General features: G+C 47.8%; 1 protein-coding gene across 1 annotated transcript in view; it reads left to right on the top strand.

The window, feature by feature from the left end:
- The window catches only part of MYOG (myogenin), a 491,596-nt gene that overhangs the window by 182,403 nt on the left and 287,502 nt on the right, over positions 1 to 21,691 (top strand). The window lies entirely within an intron of this gene.

Raw genomic sequence — 21,691 nt, 5'->3', positions numbered from 1 at the left:
AGGTGCTCCTAATTTGTTATCAGGCTTATCCTGATTTTTGTTAATGAATTTTGAATCAGATTCTTCTTTCCCTGTGTGGAATTTATCAACTACTTTATTTATTTATATACTTTATACATTTGAACACATTTTCTGTGAAGATTGTTACCAATATATGTATATTTTGTGTATTTGAACATTTTTCTGTATCAAACCTACCTTTTTTATGCGGAACTAAATTAAAAGTTAAGTTTTAATATTGGGATGCGGTCAATTTACCTACAATCAAAATCCCGACGGTCAAAACACAGACAACCATTGACCGACGGTCAAAATACAGACAAGGTCAAAATACAGACAAGGTCAAAATACAGACATAGTCAAAATACCGACATTTAAATGTCGACAGGTCAAAAAGTCGACATGGGTTTTTCAGTATTTTTCATTGAAACCAACTTGTTTATACTTTACCATCCCAGTGGACCTGGAGGGGGAATATAATAGTGTGTCTGAAGTGCGCTCGCCATGCGAGGGGGCGCGGTACACTTACACGGTATCCATGTCGACCTCTTTTGACATACACACCAAAAAACAATGAAAAACTCATGTCGACTTTTTGATCTGTCGACATTTTAAATGTCAGTATTTTGACCTTGTCTGTATTTTGACCTTGTCTGTATTTTAACCTTGTCGGTAATTTGACTGTCGGTCAATTGTTGTCAAGATTTTGATGGCAGGTATTTCATAATAAACTCGCAATATTATATGTGTGTTCAGTCGTGTACATTGGGGGTAATTCAGAGTTGATTGCAGCAGCAAATTTGTTAGCAGTTGGGCAAAACCATGTGCACTGCAGATATAACGTGCAAAGAGAGAGTTAGATTTGGGTGGGTTATTTTGTTTCTGTGCAGGGTAAATACTGGCTGTTTTATTTTTACACTGCAATTTTGATTTCACTTTGAACACACCCCACCCAAATCTAAAGGGCCCTACAGACTGGGCGACCAGCCGCCGAGCTGCCCGACCGCCGATATGGCAGACAAGTGACCCGGCGGCGGGGAAGAGGTGACGAGGGGAGTGAAGTTTCTTCACTCCCCCCATCACCCGGCTCTATAACAATGCATGCTAATATGGACAATCTTGTCCATATTGGCCTGCATGCAGGGCCGGTGCTAGGGTGTTCGGCGCCCTCCTGCAACCTATCAATTTTGCACCTTTCTACAAATACAAATGTGACCTATCTCATCCTCAGAGCTGTAACTAGACATTTAGGTGCCCCCCTCAAGATCCGTCAATATACGGTCATAAAAAAATTACCTAAAGTATTGGGGCGTAAAATAATTATGATGCATGCACAGTAGTCTCCATTATTCAAAATTACACCACACAATAGTACCACTTATATACATTACACCAGGTGGTGCCCTTTATATTCATTACGCCAGATACAGCCCCCTTTTACATATTGCACCAGGTAGAGCCAGTCACACATTATTCCAGGTAGAGTTTCCTTTTACACTGAGCCAGGTAGAGTTCCCTTTTACACATGCCACTTCACATTACACCGCACATCACATTACACCGCACAGTAGTGTCCGCTAGTCACATTACACTGCACAGTAGTGTCCGTTAGTCACATTACACTGCACATTAGTGTCCGTTAGTCACATTACACCGCACAGTAGTGTCCGTTAGTCACATTACACCGCACAGTAGTGTCCGTTAGTCACATAACACCGCACAGTAGTGTCCGCTAGTCACATTACACTGCACAGTAGTGTCCGCTAGTCACATTACACTGCACAGTAGTGTCCGGCTGGGCGGTCTTGAGCATGTGCAGAGGTGAACGCAGATCCGGCTGCGTATGCAGCGATCTGCGTTCATCTCTGAATGACCCCCTATGTCAGGTACAGCCTTCATTCCCTCCACAGTGCGGCCCCGGTACCTGCAGGAGGTCCCGGCTCGGGCGCTGCTCCTCCTCTCCCTTCTTCTCCGGTTTCTCGCAGGCTCCGTTACTCCACTGGCTCTGTAGGATGTTGTCAGTGACCCCGAGAGGGGGCGGGAGCGGGTGCTAATTACCCGGGCCTGGGACTGATGAAGGGGCCCGGGGGGGGGGGGGGGGCCTGGTCCCCTGCACTCCCAACCCCCTCCCACCTTACTGGGCAGCAGCAGCTCTCATCTTGGCAGCACAGCACATGCTACAGTGTGCTGTGCTGCAGTGGGGCTGAGAGGCTGCTGCTAATGTTATTGTTCCTGTATGGGTGTATTGTGATCACAGTGATCACAGTCCCCCCTTGAATTGACCCTGGCTGAAGGGCTCAGGGGCTGAGTGCTGGGGCCTCAGGGAGCAGATACTACACCTACCCTGCTCTGAACAGCAAACACTTTTTAAAAAAACAATTTTGTTTTCATAAAGGGGCGTGGCCACGGCTCCCGCGATTAGGCCATGCCCCCAACCCTCTAGGCAGCTAGGGCCGGGATGGCAGCGGCGCTGTGTGTAGGCTGTGGGTGGCCCAGGCCACACACTGCGTGCACACTTTCTGGGGAGGAGGAGGGGGAACCGCACTGCAAGCTGCCAGCTCCGCTTCCTGTCATCTAGGGTGACAGGTGCAGCGGCAGCTGGCAGCAGCAAGGGATGCAGAGCAGGGAGAGGCTGAGCGCCTCTTCAGTTTGGCGCCTCCCTGCACTGCATCCCTTTGCTGAGCGGCTGGCGCCAGCTCTGCCTGCATGCATAACCGACGGGGCACCAACGATTAACGAGCGCGGGGCCGCACATCGTTAATCGTTGGTGCCTACACACTGCACGAGATGATCGAGAACGTTCATATCGTGCAGTGAGATCTGCCAGTGTTTAGGGCCCTTTACTCTCTCTGCACGTTATATCTGCCACACCTGCAGTGCACAAAAGGGGAGTCATTCCGAGGTGATCGCTAGCTGCCGATTTTCGCAGTGCAGCGATCAGGTGAAAAAAAACGGCATTTCTGCGCATGCGTATGCCCCGCAATGCGCACGCGTGACGTACGGGTACAAATCTCTTTGTGGTTGTTCTCAGGTTCTAGCAAAGTTATTCTTCGCACTGGCGGCCGCAAGAAGATTGACAGGAAGGGGGCGTTACTGGGTGTCAACTGACCGTTTTCAGGGAATGTTTGCAAAAACGCTTGCGTGTCTGAAAAAACGCAGGCGTGGCTGGGCGTGTGTATGACGTGAAATCCGGACACGAATAGGCTGAAGTGATCGCAAGCGCTGAGTAGGTTCAGAGCTATTCTGAAACTGCACGAACTGTATTTGCAGAGCTCGGCTGCACATGCGTTCACACTTCTGCTAAGCTAAAATACACTCCCCAGTGGGCGGCGGCATAGTGTTTGCACAGCTGCTAAAACCAGCTAGCGAGCAATCAACTCGGAATGACCCCCATGGTTTTACCCAACTGCTAACAAATTTGTTGCTGCGATCAACTCTGAATTAGGCCCATTTCGCCCTGCACTAGACACCAGCCGGCTCTTATTGACAGTTATCAGAATCAGAATCAGCTTTTATTGGCCAGGTGTATTCACGTACACTAGGAATTTTTTGCAGTACAGTGCATCACCAAGCAGCAACATGAAGGGGGAATACATAGCATAAGAAGGGGGAAAAATGTAGCATACATTACAAACATTACACGTATGAGTTCATACTGCACATTGCAACTGTATGATAGACTCAACATATTAGACATATTAGACATGTTACACTTTTTATATATTGTTCATCTGGTGGACAGCTAGGGGTAAATTTACTAAGGTGGGAGTTTTTTTTAGAACTGGTGATGTTGCCCATAGCAACCAATCAGATTCTACTTAACATTTGTCTAGCTGCTTCTAGAAGATAATAGATACATTCTGATTGGTTGCTATAGGCAACATCACCAGTTCTAAAAATCTCCCACCTTAGTAAATTTACCCCCTAGTTGGAAGAAGCTTTTAATGGATCTGGTCAACTTCGCGTGAATGGACCTGTAGCGTCTGCCTGATGGAAGCAGTTCAAACAGTTTGTGACCTGGGTGCTGCATATCTGCCACCATTTTCTCCGCTCGCTTCCTGACCCTTGACTGGTATAATTCCTGGATGGGATGCAGGTCAACCCCAAATATCTTTTCAGCTGTCCTCACCACCCTTTGCAGCCTCCGTCTGTCACTCTCATTGGCAGCTCCATACCAGACTGATCGAGGAACATAAGACCAATTCTACGATCGCTGTGTAGAAGATGAGCAGCAGCTTCTGCGGAATGTTTAATTTCCTGAGTCCTGTGTTATGTTATGTGAGATAAAGAAATTGTCAGCCATGCCAGGCACTGCTTTCATGTCTGTCTTGGCCTGGGTTTGGCTGCTTTTCAATACTTTATTTATCTGGGAAATGAACAGAAATACAAACTTAGTATACTATACACTGAAAAATAAACATGTATTTTTATAAGAAAAGCAGGCGTTAAAAAATAGGATTTTAATTACCTACCGGTAAATCCTTTTCTCGTAGTCCATACAGGGTGCTGGGTTCCACATTAGTACAGGGGTATAGACGGGTCCATTAAGAGCCCGCTGGCACTTTAAGAGTTTGAGAGTGTGGGCTGGCTCCTCCTACCAGACTCAGTCTAGAAACTGTGCCCGAGGAGATGGACAACTTTGAGAGAAGGATTTTACACAGATAGTTGCGAGATTCACACCAGCTCACACACAAGGCAAACCAAGCAAACTAGCTTGAGACATCAGCTACTGCTGAGCAATATTACTTACCAAGTAACAAAAACAGTACTTAACCAAGAACTAAGCAGTACTGAACTAAGTAACCACTGCAGGATCACGAAGCGCTGGGCGGGCGCCCAGCATCCTCTACGGACTGCGAGAAAAGGATTTACTGGTAGGTAATTAAAATCCTATTTTCTCTTACGTCCTAGAGAATGCTGGGGTCCGCATTAGTACCATGGGGATGTACCAAAACTCCCAGAATGGGAGAGCACGGAGGCTCCTGCAGAACTGACTGACCAAACCTAAGGTCCTCAGAGGCCAAAGTATCGAACTTGTAGAACTTAGCAAACATGTTCAACCCTGACCAAGTAGCCACTCGGCAAAGCTGTAAAGCCGAGAAACCCCGGGCAGCCGCCCAGGAAGAACCCACCTTACGAGTAGAGTGGGCCTTACCAGACGTAGGACATGGCAATCCTGCCGCAGAATATGCATGCTGGATAGTGAACCTGATCCAGCGAGAGATCATCTGCTTAGAAGCAGGACACCCAAGTTTCTTGGGATCATACAGGACAAACAGAGTCTGATTTTCTGTGACGAGAAGTCCTCTTCACATAAAATTTCAGAGCCCTTACAACATCCAAGGACTTTGATGAAATTGAGGAGTCAGTAGCAACTGGTACCACAATAGGTTGGTTGATATGAAATGCTGACAAAACCTTCGGAAGGAACTGCTGATGTGTCCGGAACTCAGCTCTATCTTCATGGAAGATCAAGTAGGGGTTCTTACAAGATAAAGCCCCCAACTCCGACACACGTCTAGCAGAAGCTAAGGCCAACAAAGTGACAGCCTTCCACGTGAGAAACTTGACCTCAACCGAGGTGCATTTTAAGAGAGGAGGAGGCCCGTATTCAGCCTCCTCCATCGGGCCCCCTCCTCTCTGCCCGGAGCGCTGTAGAGTCTGAGCACTAGAGGGCTCAGACTCTACTGCGCATGCGCAGAACTCCGTGAAAATGGGCGCTGGGCCATTTTCACTGTGTTCTAACGGCGCTGCGGATGCCGGCACTGGACTTCGGAGGGGTGAGTATTTTAAAAATGGGTGTAGTGTGTGCAGTGGGGGCCCCCTCTGGACTCAGTGGCCCATGTGCACCGCACACACTGCACCCATTATAGAAACGCCAGTGCCTCAACCTCCAGTAGAGGCTCGAACCAATCCGATTGGAGGGACTGTAACACCACGTTAATATCCCAGGGTGCCATAGGCGGCACAAAGGGAAGTAGGATGTGCAGAACCCCTTTCAGAAAAGTCTGAACCTCAGGGAGGGAAGCCAACTGTTTCTGGAAGAAAATGGATAGGGCCGAAATCTGGACCTTTACGGATCCCAACCTCAGGCCCATATCCACACCTGCTTGCAGGAAGAGGAGAAACCGTCCCAGTTGAAACTCCACCATTGGAAACTTCTTGGATTCACACCAAGATACATATTTTTTCCAAATACGATGGTAATGTTTAGACGTTACTACTTTCCTAGCCTGTATCAGGGTAGGAATAACCTTGTTCGGAATGCCCTTCCGAGCTAATATCTGGCGTTCAACCTCCATGCCGTCAAACGTAGCCGCGGTAAGTCTTGATATGCGTATGGCCCCTGCTGCAGCAGGTCCTCCCGAAGAGAGAGAGGCCTCAGCTCTTCTAGCGGTAGATCCAGAAGAACCACGTACCAAGCCCTTCTTGGCCAGTCCGGAGCAATGAGGATTGCCTGAACTCTTGTTCTCCTTATGAGTTTTAGAGTACTCATATGGAGAACAAGAGTTCAGGCATGAGTGGAAGTGGACGAAACACATACACCGACTGGAACACCCACAGAGTCACTAGGGCGTCCACCGTCACGGCTTGCGGGTCCCTCAACCTGAAACAATACCGCCAAAGCTTCTTGTTGAGATGAGAGGCCATCATGTCTATTTGAGGTACTCCCCAAAGGTCTGTTACCTCCGTGAACACCTTCGGATGGAGTCCCCACTCCCCTGGATAGAGATAATGTCTGCTGAGGAAGTCCGCTTCCCAGTTGTCTACTCGCAGAATGAAGATCTCTGACAACGCCAACTCGTGTTTTTCTGCCCAGAGGATGATTCTTGTTACCTCTGACATTGCAGCTCTGCTCTTCATTCCGCCCTGTCGGTTTATGTAAGCTACTGTCGTTACATTGTCTAACTGCACTTGAATGCCCGATCTCGCAGAAGATGGGCCGCTTGGAGAAGACCGTTGTAGATGGCTCTTAGTTCCAGAATGTTTATTGGCAGGCTGGCTTCCAAACTTGACCACCTTCCTTGGAAGGTCTCCCCTTGAGTGACTGCGCCCCAGCCCCGTAGACTTGCATCCGTGGTTAGAAGGATCCAGTCCTGAATCCCAAACGTGCGGCCCTCCAGAAGGTGAGGTAATTGTAGCCACCAGAGGAGTGAAATCCTTGCCTTTGGCAACAGATGTATTCTCTGGTGCATGTGTAGATGAGATCCCAACCACTTGTCCAGGAGATCCAGTTGGAAGGGCTGAGCATGAAACCTCCCGTACTGCAGAGCCTCGTAAGAGGCCACCATCTTCCCCAGAAGACGATCGTACTGATGAACCGACACCCGGGCTGGCTTCAGGACATCCCAGACCATTGTTTGTATCACCAACGCTTTCTCCTCCGGAAGAAACACCCTCTGCACTTCCGTGTCGAGGATCATTCTCAGAAAGGACAACCTCCTGGTCAGCTAGAAATGTGATTTTGGAAGATTCAGGATCCAACCATGTTCCCTGAGTAGATGGGTCGTGAGAACAATGGACTGCAACAGCTTCTCCTTGGACGAAGCCTTTATCAGCAGATCGTCCAGATACGGAATTATGTACACCCCCTGTCTGTGGAGGAGAACTATCATCTCCACCATCACCTTGGTTAATACCCTCGCTGCTGTGGAGAGGCCGAATGGCAGGGCCTGGAACAGAAAATGACTAACAGGAGAAAAGCGGCCAAATCGGAATGTGGAGGTGCGCATCCTTGATATCCAGGGATACCAGGAATTCCCTTCCTCCAGACCTGATATCACCACACTCAGAGACTCCATTTTGAACTTGAAGTCCCTCAGAAAGGGGTTTAGTGACTTTAAGTTCAAAATGGGCCTGACCGAACCATCCGGTTTCGGTACCACGAAAAGGTTCGAATAGTAACCTTTGTTTTGCAAATGGGGTAGAACTGGTACAATGACCTGTGACTCCACCAACTTATGGATGGCTTCCTGTAGGATAGCCCTGTCTGCCAGCAAAGCTGGTAAACCTGATTTGTAGAATTGGTGAGGAGGGAGATCTTGAAACTCCAGCCTGTACCCCTGGGACACAATATCTTGCACCCAGGGATCCAGGCCGGACGACACCCAGACATGGCTGAAATGCCTGAGTCTCGCCCCCACTGGCCCCACCTCCAGTCCACGTGGTCCACCGTCATGCTGAGGAATTAGGCGTACCTGAAACAGGCTTCTGTTCCTTGGAACCTGCGGCAGAAGGATTCTTGGATTTGGCCGACCTACCCTAAAGAAGGTGTTAGATGGCTTGGCCTTTCTTGCTTCAGTAGCCCGGAAGGACTGTGATGCAGGAGAAGTGAAAGGTTTCTTCATTGCCAGTGTAGATGAGGGAAGAAAAGATGACTTACCCACGGTAGCTGTGGAAATCCACGCATCCAGCGCTTCCCCAAAGAGAGCCTGACCTGTGTTGGGTAGGGTCTCCACACCTCTCCTGGATTCCGTGTCCATCGGCAGACCACTGGCGCAGCCAAAGTCCTCTGCGAGCTGAGACAGACATGGAAGATATCCCTGCAGCCATCGAACCCAGGTCCTTCATGGATTCCACCATAAATCCTGCAGAAACCTGAATGTTACATAAAAACAATTCAACATCACCTTTATCCACTGTATCCAAATCTTCAAGTAATGTACCTGACCACTTTACTATAGCCTAATCCATGCACAGGCAATAGTAGGATGTAGTATCGCCCCTGAAGCCATGTATATGGATTTGAGCGTAGCGTAAATTTTACGATCAGCTGGTTCTTTTAACGCGGTAGATCCTGGGAAAGGTAAAACCACCTTTATTGAGAGTCAGGATACAGACGCGTCAACTATGGGTGGATTTTCCCATTTTTTCCTATCTTCCTCAGGGAAAGGAAAAGCAACCAGAACCTTTCTAGGGATCTGAAATTTTTTCTCCGGGTTTTCACACGCTTTCTCAAAAATAGTATTTAATACTTTAGACGCAGGGAAGGTTAGCCATGCTTTCTTATTGTCTGTAAAGTAAGCCTCCTAAACCTGCTCAGGTGTTTTATCAGCAATATTCAATACATCTCTAATGGCCTCTATCATCAACTGCACCTCTTTTGCAAGAGATGCTGCCCCCCGCAGTACATCCCCATCACCGTCTGCTGTGTCAGAGTCGGTATCCGTGTCATCCTGCATAATTAGGGCAGGAGCACATTTTTGGGAGCGTGCATCAGGGGCCCAGAGGCAACAGAACCGGACCAAACAGCCATAGAGTTCTGTAAAACCTGAGTTGCAGACTCATTTTGTGCAACTCTAGTAGAAATCTGAGAAATCATACTCTTAAGAGAGGCTAACCACTCAAGCTCCTTTGCTGGGACCTGTGCTAACACAGTGCAATCCTGATAACATGGAATGGGATCATCATGAAATGACATATCCTCTGCAGCATATGACACAGAGTCCCTGGACATAGCTTAATGGAGACCACAAACACTCCACACACACACACAGGGAAAGGCAGAGTTTCCCCCCAAGAATGCCAAGAAAGACATAGAGATCGGAGCCAACCCACACACAGCGCTTCTTGGATAGAAAACAGCCACTACCCAGCGCTGACTGTGTACCTTAATAGGTTACACAGTCTGTACACAGCCTCCCCCCCCTTCTACAACCCCCTTGTACCGTTGTAAGATGGCTGGAGTTGATGAGGACGCACAGTTCTCCCTTTCAGCGTCTCTGCAGGCAGGGAAAATGGTGCTGAACGCTGCTGGGTCCGCTCTGAGGAGAAGCTCCATCCCCTTTCATGGCGCTGCTTCCCACTCTCTGTTTGAATTATACTGGCCTGAGGTATGTGCTGGCAGTGATCCGGAGTCCCTAACAGGCTTGCCGACCAGTGTAGGGTGTAGGCACTGGCTCAGGGCGCCCCTCACAGTGCCGCACTATGTACCGCTGAGCCCCGGAGCACAGTTAGTACTGCGCTCCATACCCTGTTGCCATCTTCACACTGGCTCGCCGCTTGCTAGGGGGGCCGGTGACTAACTCACCACAAGTCTTCTGGCTATGTAACGGGGTGGCGGCATGCTGCTGGGGTGAGCGATCCCCTCTTCGGCGATCGATCAATCCCCTCAGGAGCTCAGTGTCCTGTCACCGGAGATAGTGGTTCAGACCCCTTGGGGCGGACAATACTCCCCCCCTTAGTCCCACGAAGCAGGGAGGCTGTTACCAGCAGCCTCCCTGTAAAATAATAAACTCTTAAAAAAACTTTTACTAGAGAAGCCCTGTAGGCTCCTCCGGGCACATTTTCTAAACTGAGTCTGGTAGGAGGGGCATAGAGGGAGGAGCCAGCCCACTCAAACTCTTAAAGTGCCAGTGGCTCCTAATCGACCCATCTATACCCCATGGTACTAATGTGGACCCCAGCATGCTCTAGGACGTAAGATATATATATATATATATATATATATATCTCTGTGGATTTGATGGTGTGTGGTTTGGGGGTTTAGTATTAAAAGTTGGCATTCAGAATGTTGACACCAGAATGTCAGCATACAGTTTTTTGCAGTGACGTGCGGTGAGGTCAATTGCTGGGGAGGCACCAAATTATAGGATGGGGGGAGGGGGGGCCCTAACAAGGATATATATATATATATATATATATATAGTCCCAATACAGAAGACAGCGGCACTCAGGGATTTTCAAAAATGTAAATTTGTATTCAAAGTGTACAGAAAAGCCGACGTTCCGGGGCTCACCCGCCCCTTTGTCAGAGGGGCGGGTGAGCCCCGGAACGTCGGCTTTTCTGTACACTTTGAATACAAATTTACATTTTTGAAAATCCCTGAGTGCCGCTGTCTTCTGTATTGGGACTCTGCAAAATCTCCACTAGAAGGCACCAGGGTAATCTCCAGCTACTAGGAGGAGTGCCGGCCCGTACCTTCTCTCTCTCTCTATATATATATATATATATATGTGTGTGTGTGTGTGTGTCTCTATATTCCATAACTACTGTTTAAATTCTCACATAAAAAGGCTGATGGGGGGGGGGCAGGCATTAGGGGATCTCACTGTTACCTCTGGGTAAGAGCACTTCTCGGTGTCCCGTCCACACAGCGCTGGGCTCACTCTCCAGGGCATCGCCTTCTGGCTCCTCCCGAACATCCTGCAGGGACAGCACCGGGTCCTCCGCAGGGGCCTTCTCCGTGCTCAGCTTCTCCCAGACCCAGACTCCCACAGCCCATTTTCTACCACCATTACCCCAGGGAGAGGAGACTGACTAACACTGGCGGTGGGCGGAACTAGTCAGCGCAGCCGCTGGCTGGGAGGATGTGAACGCGGACTGTCTGTGCAGCGCAGAGCGGGGTATGGCGATTACACCAGGACAATCACCAGAGGTGGGGTAGCTGCAGTAGTGTAACTTCATCCCAGTTGCCCGGAGGCAAGATAGATGTTGGTGCCCCCCCCCTTCACTCACCACATGCTAAATAGGGACAGCACCAATAAAAGGTGTGGTCTCACTGTGAATGGGTGCGTCCACACAACAGTACCCCCAATTCAAAGTGCGCCACACAGTAGCGTAACCTTATTTTCATTACGCAACACGGTAGTGCCCCTTTTTCACATCATGTCACATAGTAGTGCCCCTTATTCTGTAATGTCACAGTATTGCCACTTACAAATTAAGCCACACACAGTGATCACGCTGAGCCCCCCAAAAAGTGGGTGACTTTTAAAAATTGGGGTTTTACCTGTCTTTTTCTGGGTCCCATCGGTCTCACACCAACACCCGCTCACCACACCCTGCAGCACATACAGTCACCGGTGCTCACCCCCCTCAGCACACACAGTCACCTGCTCACCTCCCCCACAGCACATACAGTCACCTGCTCACCTCCCCCCCGCAGCACATACACAGTCACCCACTCATCCCCCCCGCGCAGCACATACAGTCACCTGCTCACCCCGCCTCCCCCTGCAGCACATACAGACACCCGCTCACCTTCTACCCCATAGAAACTGCTCACCTCCCCCCCACAGCACATAGACAACCCCTCACCTCCCCCCCCCACAGCACAGACACCCGCTCCCCTCCCCCCCACAGCACATACAGACACCCGCTCCCCTCCCCCCCACAGCACATACAGTCACCTGCTCACATCCCCCCACAGCATATATACACCTGCTCACCATCCCCCCACAGCATATAGACACCTGCTCACCATCCCCCCACAGCATATAGACACCTGCTCACCATTCCCCCACAGCATATAGACACCTGCTCACCTTCCCCCCACAGCACATAGACACCCCCTCACCTCCCACCACACAGCACAGACACCCGCTCACCTCCCCCCCACAGCACATACAGACACCCGCTCCACTCCCCAGCACATACAGTCACCTGCTCACATCCCCCCACATCAGATAGACACCCACCCCCCAAGCATATAGTCACCCACTCACCTCCCCCCGAAGCACATACAGACACCCGCTCACCTTCTACCCCCTAGCACATAGACACCCGCTCACCCCCCCCCACAACACATAGACACCCCCTCACCTCCCCCCACACAGCACAAACACCCGCTCACCTCCCCCCCCACAGCACATACAGACACCCGCTCCCCTCCCCAACACATAGTCACCTGCTCACATCCCCCCACAGCATACAGACACCTGCTCACCTCCCCCCACACATCAGATAGACACCCACCCCCCAAGCATATAGTCACCCACTCACCTCCCCCTGCAATACATACAGACACACTCCCCCCACAGCACATAGACACCGGAACCCCCTTCCCCTCCATAGTCACCTGCTCACCACCCAGCACATAGTCAGCCACTCACCTCCCCCTGCAATACATACAGACACACTCCCCCCACAGCACATAGACACCGGAACCCCCTTCCCCTCCATAGTCACCTGCTCACCACCCAGCACATAGTCAGCCACTCACCTCCCCCTGCAATACATACAGACACTCGCCCCCCACAGCACATAGACACCGGAACCCCCTTCCCCTCCATAGTCACCTGCTCACCACCCAGCACATAGTCAGCCACTCACCTCCCCCTGCAATACATACAGACACTCGCCCCCCACAGCACATAGACACCGGAACCCCCTTCCCCTCCATAGTCACCTGCTCACCACCCAGCACATAGTCAGCCACTCACCTCCCCCTGCAATACATACAGACACACTCCCCCCACAGCACATAGACACCGGAACCCCCTTCCCCTCCATAGTCACCTGCTCACCACCCAGCACATAGTCAGCCACTCACCTCCCCCTGCAATACATACAGACACTCGCCCCCCACAGCACATAGACACCGGCCCCCCCTTCCCCTCCAAGCACATAGTCACCCGCTCACCTCACATTACTAAATCGTTATATGATGCAGCTGTGCGCTCAGCGCTACACTCGGCAGCTCCTCTAACAGGAAGGACCCGTCAGGCTGCAGGTACTGTGCGGCTCTGACAGCGGGGATTGGTGCTGGAGAGACAGGCAGTCAGGAAGAGTGCTCGGGAGAGGAGCAGCCCTGTCCAAGGAATGAGGAGCGATCTGACACAGGACCGGCCGGCTCCTCAGCACATTCAACCGCTCAGTGTGCTGACAGCCGGACGGGTCCTTCCTGTTAGAGGAGTTGCCGAGTGGAGCGCTGAGAATCATCAACGCGGCACTCCTCACTGGTGACCGTCCCACAGGGCTCTGGGAGTCGCAGTCATGTAACATACATTCGACTGCGCTGGAGCTGGAGGTAATTATTGACAAGCCTTGTCCCACTAAGGTGATTGGACCAGCAGATCCAGTACTGGATCCGCTGTCCAATCACATCTGCAGTGCTGACAGGGACGTGCTTTCATGTGAGCTGAAAGCCCGTCCCTGTCAATGAGGCACCGATACTAGTGCCGCTTTTACCACTTTTCTCAATGGGCTTTTTCAGCCCAGTGCCTGGCCCCGCCCCTCCGCTGTATCCCGTTCCAATTGTGAATGGGAGGCACTGCTATCAGTGCCTCCCAAAGTAATTATCTGTATTAAAATGATTGGAATAATATAAAGAAGAAACTTATGACACAGAATATGTGTCATAAGTATCTTCTTTCTATTATTTTAATCATTAATGACAGGGGAGGCACTGCCTCCCCTGCCTCCCCTGACTGCACGTCCCTGGTTTTTTGCATATGTTAGCCTAACCCTAAAAAAAATCCACAAAAATGTAGTGTCGGCATTCTGGATTTGACATGTTACATGACATTATAAACAGGTTGACATTTTAATTACTGTATGTCGATATTTGTGAATGTCGACATTTTGCTTGTTGACCTATTGTCAGTGTTGACATTCTGACTGGATACTGGTTTGGTAGAAACAACACAGAGATTTAAACTGCTGCATAAGATAACTTTGTCTTTGAAGTGTATTTAATACATTAATTCATACTTGCCTACCTGACCCTCTCCATGAGGGAGAAAATGCTCTGTTCCTGGACTTTCCTGGTAATGAATGATTGCCATCACCTGTGGTGAAACACCTTTCTTATCAATTAACTAGCTCACCACAGGTGATGTCAATCATACATTACCAGGAAAGTCCAGGAACAGAGCATTTTCTCCCTCATGGAGAGGGTCAGGTAGGCAAGTATGCATTAATTAAACAGGGCTTTAAATCAGTACATCCCCCTACTTACCGCTAAATACTAATCGCATATGTTCTTACATATGCAATTAGTATTGCATAGGACAGCTCTTCCGATAAGAACTGTCCTTTTGAACACAGTACTTTATGCGTAGAGCATACTTGCCTACCTGACCCTCTCCATGAGGGAGAAAATGCTCTGTTCCTGGACTTTCCTGGTAATGTATGATTGCCATCACCTGTGGTGAGCTAGTGAATTGATAAGAAAGGTGTTTCATCACAGGTGATGGCAATCATACATTACCTGGAAAGTCCAGGAACAGAGCATTTTCTCCCTCATGGAGAGGGTCAGGTAGGCAAGTATGGCGCAGAGTGACCTGGTGGCCGCAGAGGGTGCTGGGAGGGATACAATTGGACCCCTCTCAGAGGGAATTGTGAATGAAGCCCACAGGCTTCTATAGGGTAACATCAGCCAAACTGGCATTACCCACCACATCAAAATTCATCACATTCCCATACCTCCCAACATGACCCTCTCCAGGAGGGACAAAATGCTCTGTTTCTGGACTTTTCTCTTAATTGAAGATTGCCGGCACCTGTTTTCAACAGGTTAATGAATAAGAAAGGTGTTTCACCACAGGTGAGAGCAATCATAAATTAAGAGGGAAGCCCAGAAGCAGAGCATTCTGTCCCTCCTGGAGAGGGTCATGTTGGGAGGTATGCATTCCAGAGCTTGGTACATATGGGAAATGAGTCCGAAGCTCAAAAACTTTGAGGTTTTGGTTGCATTTTCCTTTCAGTACATCCCGCCCTTCATATTTAATAAAATAAATTTGGAGTGTGAGGTTTGTTGAGCATTGTGATCTGTGTTTTTTTGCTGTTTAGTCTAACACACATAGGCCCTCATTCCGAGTCGTTCGCTCTGTATTTTTCTTCGCATCGCAGCGTTTTTCTGCTTAGTACGCATGCGCAATGTTCGCACTGCGACTGCGCCAAGTAATTTTGCTATGAAGATAGTATTTTTACTCACGGCTTTTTCTTCGCTCCGGCGATCGTAGTGTGATTGACAGGAAATGGGTGTTACTGGGCGGAAACACGGCGTTTTATGGGCGTGTGGATAAAAACGCTACCGTTTCCGGAAAAAACGCGGGAGTGGCTGGAGAAACGGGGGAGTGTCTGGGCGAACGCTGGGTGTGTTTGTGACGTCAAACCAGGAACGACAAGCACTGAACTGATCGCAGATGCCGAGTAAGGTTGAAGCTACTCAGAAACTGCTAAGTAGTTTGTAATCGCAATATTGCGAATACATCGTTCGCAATTTTAAGAAGCTAAGATTCACTCCCAGTAGGCGGCGGCTTAGCGGGTGTAACTCTGCTAAAATCGCCTTGCAAGCGAACAACTCGGAATGAGGGCCATACTGTAGGGGAGAATTAAATTATCCGCAGGAATTTACCACAGGCTAATTGAAGCAGATGGGGCTATTCAATTAGAGCTGGTGGTATCCTGCATACTGCAGTTAACAAGGATTTATTCTCAAACCTAAGCAGGCTTGAGAAGAAATCTGTGTTAAATGTCCTGTTTGCAGGTGCTGCAAACATGCATTAACAAGGTAATTAAAGCCAGAGGCTAACACCCTTTTTCATCTGCAGTAGATTATGCTGCGAATTGAATTCCCTTTATAGAGGAGGAAATGCTATTCTGGATAACTGGAGTTGTTTTGAAGCCCAGAGATTAGCAGGGCTAGGACTAGCTAATATAATTTCATTTTGGCGTCCCTAAATTACTGAATGTTGCCCCCTCAAGGGCAGCTGGACTTACCCACCACACCACCCACCTGATGACCAAGATTACGCAGCCAGGAGGATTTTTTAGTTGATCTTATGTATATTTGATTTCAAATATAACATTAATTTTCACCTACCAGCTCTAATTTTTGAGATATAAACATTGCCTGATTTGTGTTACCCTATTTCATATTAGGCCTATGAGTCACATAATAAAACACAAAACATTTAAAAACATAGTCTATAAATCATTTCTGGAATATTTTCTGGAATATTTAGTGACATCAATTAAACATACTAACATTACAGTAACACTACAGTGGCTCAAATAGTACTTTTTCTTCCAAATAATAAAATGAAACCATAAATGAAAAGAAAATTAATTTAGGAAGCTTCTTTTGTGGGACATTATTAAATGGACTTTGTTTGGACAGTCTCTTTGTAATGGGCCCTACACATTGAGCGATCCGCCGCTGAGCTGCCTGACGGCGGATACGTCTGGCGGACGACCTGGCGGCGGGGGGGCAGTTACGGGGGTAGTGAAGTTTCTTCACTCCCCGCGTCACCCGGCTCCATAGAAGTGCAGGCAAATATGGACGAGATCGTCCATATTGGCCTGCATGCACAGGCGATGGGGCACCAGCGACCAACGAGCGCAGGGCCGCGCATTGTTCCTCGCTGGTGCCTCCACACTGAAAGATATGAATGGTATCTCGTTCATTAATGAATTAGATCGTTCATATCTTTCACTAAAATCGCGCAGTGTGTAGGGCCCATCAATTCCAGCTGTAATCTACCATCATATGTATATCCCATCTTCCCTGGTAGCGATCTTCCATTTCCCAAATTTTTCACTTTGCTTTTCCCTCATATCACCCAAATTTTCTGGGAAACGGTCCAAGTGGCTGTGTAAGTAATGAACTTTTATGCTAATATTACATCCAAGGTCTCTGAAATTAATGAGCGTGTTGTTTACTAGCTGAGCATGCTTTTGAGCTTTGTGGTTGGCCAGAAAGTTTCTGACAACCAGGATGAATGACGTCCTGCTCAGACTGAAGGTCGCCCAGATGGCGATGTGCCGCGGCCTGGGCATGCGCAAAAAGCTGATAGAGAAAAACTGTTTTTTTTTTGTATTTGGAATTAGCAAGCCCATTATAATCAAAATGAATACTACCATTCCAAGCACCAAACAATTTTATTTATTTTTTTGTTGGGCAGTGTTATCTATCTATCTATATACAGTCAAACACATATGCACACATTTATGTAAAAATCATTATGGAGGACACAGGACACGGTATCCCGGCAGTCAAAAATGCCAGTGGGGAAAGGGGAGGGGGGTGAGTGCAACAAGCTGTGTGCGCCACGCTGAAGGCTCACCTGCGGTCACCAGGGGTTCTATTCCATACCTCCCAACATGACCCTCTCCAGTGCTCTGCTTTTGGACTTTTCTCTTAATTTATGGTTGCAGGCATAGATGAGGTTGCAGGCGATAGATGAGAAAGGTGTTTCAGCACAGGTGCTGGCAATCATAAATTATGAGAGAAGTCCAGGAGCAGAGCATTCTGTGCCTCCTGGAGAGGGTCATGTTGGGAGGTATGCTATTCCCACTCTATGGGTGTCGTGGACACCCACAAGTTGGAATAGTCCCTGTTGGTCAGCATGCTGACCATCGGGATTGTGAAGGGGCAGGATGTAAGGGGAGGTATTGTGACTGGAGGTTTCCTGACCGCCGGTCACATAACTATATCCCGAGGACGCTATTGGGAACTCAGATAGCAATGTATTAAGTAAAATACAACATTAAGGGGCCCATTAAGTGTTTACAGGTGATTAAACTTGATAAAAAGAATTTCTTATTGCTGCTATTCAGACAATAAGACATTTTTGCCTAGATGTATTAAAAATCACATCCAGGGACAGACGCTCTAATAGGAACCCATGCCAGCAATGTGTAAACAACAGTGATCTCATCAGGGATCACTTTACTTTATGCTGCACACCTGCTACACACGCTTGGTCATTAGGCAGCACTAGTGGCTGTTACAGAGGAGAGATCCGGACAATCCCTCTCCCGGTAAACTGTGTGATATGTGGCCCACTAGACAACACCATTGTTGTTGCGATGCGAAGCAGTGAAAGCGCAATCTGCTGCAGAACCCCTATATTACTTTCAGGGGATACTTACTGTACATTTTAAGCGTATCCTGACTTGTGGTGATTTCCCACAAAATGTGTCAAATAAATATGCCCCAAAAGTATAACTACATCCTGTGAGTGACTTTATGTAGAAGATAAAGAGACAGGATTCACTTATAGGTCACACCCTGCCTGAGGCAGTCTATGGACAGTAATCAGACTTTACAGGGTACATTTTCAGCGGAACACAGTTGGAATTGGGTGCAGTGAGGGAAGGGGGTGGGAGGATAAAGGGGAGCAGAGTGGGAAGAGGTGAGAACATATGAAGTGGGAGGTGAGAAGGGCACAAGGTTGGTCCCAGGGAAGGGGCCAGCCCACAGTCACTAGCCACATACTGTAGGGTTTGGAGCTGGGATGCAGGGGGAAGGATGCCCCTGGCGGCGGGCGGAGATGGGCAGTGGGAGGGACGAGGTGGTACAGCCAGAAAGGGGATTATCTCAATCCTTACACTGCCCGAGGTAACCCCAGATGGTGACTGCAGTGCGCCCCGCAACCCGGTACTTTGACTGGTGCCTCTTAAATCTTTCTCACCCCATTGCCCCCTGCGTCTCCTCCCCGTTCCAGCACCTATGGATGGGAGAAAGAATAAGCTACCATTTATAACTGACTTGCAGAACGTAATCATTTCTATAACTTGAGATGCTCTATAGCACAGTGTAATTACAATTTCTAAGTGCAAGATATTCTTTTCTGTTTAAAGCAATATCAGATTGAGGAGAGGCTGAATGCAGTGTCCTTCAACAATAATTCTTTATTTTAAATGTCTTCATTTCTAATACTTGCATACAACCAAAATTGCTAGTTGTAAATTTAGGGACAAAATATGCCACGCCCCTGATGATCCAAACCCAAACCCAGATTCAGCCAAAACACACCAGTTTTCAACACGTCATCACACTTAGAGTGGCCCCAACCCCTACACTCTGATCATGCCCCATATCCAACTCTGTTCCCTTGTAAACCAGAACTGTTTCTATATAATTGGGACAGTTGGAAGATATAGGCATGAGCATGTTACTTGTTTGTGCACACACTGAGGGGAATTCAATTGTTATCGCGCCCCCATTTCTTGCCTAAAGTAACAGGCGATTGCAGAGGCAATATTCAGTTGCTCCCTGTTATTGCACTGATCGCACTGATTTGTTTAATGGACGAGATCCCGAAAAGTTCAGGTCACTTTTGACACATTTCAGCTAGCAGCCCTGGGGGGTGTGAGCTGAAATGTCAGTGCCAGCAGCCGATTGTGCCTGAACAAAGCTACAATTGAATAGCTCCATTGGGTGCCATCGGCTGGCTGCTGATGTAAATTACATTTGAATTCAGCCCACTGTGATTTACTTTTTAGGTTTATGGTGGACCTTTAAAAGACCTACTTCTTTGCATCAGTGGTGACAGTTCACAAAGCTTGATAAAAAAATAAAAACAAACAGGTGTGAGGGATGGATTACACATATTTCTTTTTTCACATTAACATAAGTATGTCTCTCTTTTTGGCACAGACCTTACAATACTCTAAACACTTCATTTGGAAAGGATCACTTTCAGCTTTTACTGGACTTCTAATTTACTTTGTTAGAGTCTTTAATCAATGAAAACAAAAAAAGTTGGCTCAACGTTTCAAAATCCATTCACCTAAAATTAAATTTCTCCCACAAAATAAGATTAATATGATTAAAGTTTTTTGGGTTTTTTTATTTTTGGATATTGGAACATTACCAGAGGAGTTATTACTTAAGTGGAAAGAGAAAAAATTTAATTAGAATTTTCAGCTCAAGGTCAATAATGTAGACTTCATTACGTTAATTACAGTAGCAAAACAAATTTCCTTGCCTGTATGGGATCAGTCTCTTGTATTGCTGATATTTGCTGGTGCCACTTAGTATGAGTAAAAGTGCAGTGATTAAAACATGCCCATTTAAAATTAATTGTCCAATAGCTGCATTGCAGAGATGAGCACTTGTGACAAAACGCATACATGGAATTTTGTGATGGAACAAGCCATTGCCCAGGGATGTACATTCTGGCATTACAATGTTCCAGTTACTCTTTATTGGTTTGCATAATGTAATTTTGCAATTTATGACTTTACATTTTACAAAATAAATGAAGCGTGTATGACGGTACATTCGTTGTGATGTGTGCTCCACAGAGAAGTTGCCAGGGAGAAACAGGCTGCCCCAGTAGTCATGGCTGGATTAAGATTTGTGGGGGGCCCAGGCAGGGGTTGGCTGGCAACCTTTTGCAGATTCAAGTAAGTGGCCCTGGCTTTACTCTCAGCACATTGTGAAAGGGAATCGGATGGGACCAAAAAAAAAAACCTATAAAAATCAATATTCAATTAAATAAATAAAAAAATGTTCTTAATACAACATCTACCAAACTCATCTAATAAAGCAGAGACCATTCTAATGATCCCTACGAAATACACAGAGCACTGTAGTTACCGATATCCTGTACAAGGGCCATTCCAGTGAGTGGTATACACCACAGGGACCATTCTAGTAACTGGTATACAATGCATAGACAATTATAATGACCAGTATACACAACAGGGACCATCCTAGTGACCAGTATACACTACAGGGGCGTAACTTTAACTTTTTTAGGCCCCATAGCAACATTTTCAAGGGATTCCCTCCAAAATGCACACACTCAACCTTGAGTCTAACTAGCAAAGAATAAAGGAAACAGCATTCCACCATACCCACATCAACTTGTCACTGCTTCCATGTGACAAAATGCCTTACAGTGTTTAGGAGGATATATAGCAACAAATATTTGCAGGATATCCCCAGAAATGGATGATCCTGCTAATATTAAGCATCGCAGGGATGTATCTGGGGGGGGACCCCATAGCAGATATTGGAGATATCTGCTGCAATTCCCCATTTTCAACCACAAAAGAAACCTACAGGGCTGCTTAATTGATATATTCATGGGGCTCCATAATGCTTTCCGGTAGCTAACACCATCTTCAGATGGCATTAGCGATTATATCCTATGGGCTAGTATTTTCTGGGAGAGGGACCCATAGGACTTTTAGCATGGGCTGTAGATATCTGGAAATAAAGGAAAGGCA

The sequence above is a fragment of the Pseudophryne corroboree genome, chromosome 2 (assembly GCF_028390025.1).
Source record: "Pseudophryne corroboree isolate aPseCor3 chromosome 2, aPseCor3.hap2, whole genome shotgun sequence".
Taxonomy (NCBI): Eukaryota; Metazoa; Chordata; class Amphibia; order Anura; family Myobatrachidae; genus Pseudophryne; species Pseudophryne corroboree.
Note: the sequence above shows the minus strand (reverse complement) of the source record. Positions and strands in the feature narration are given on the sequence as shown.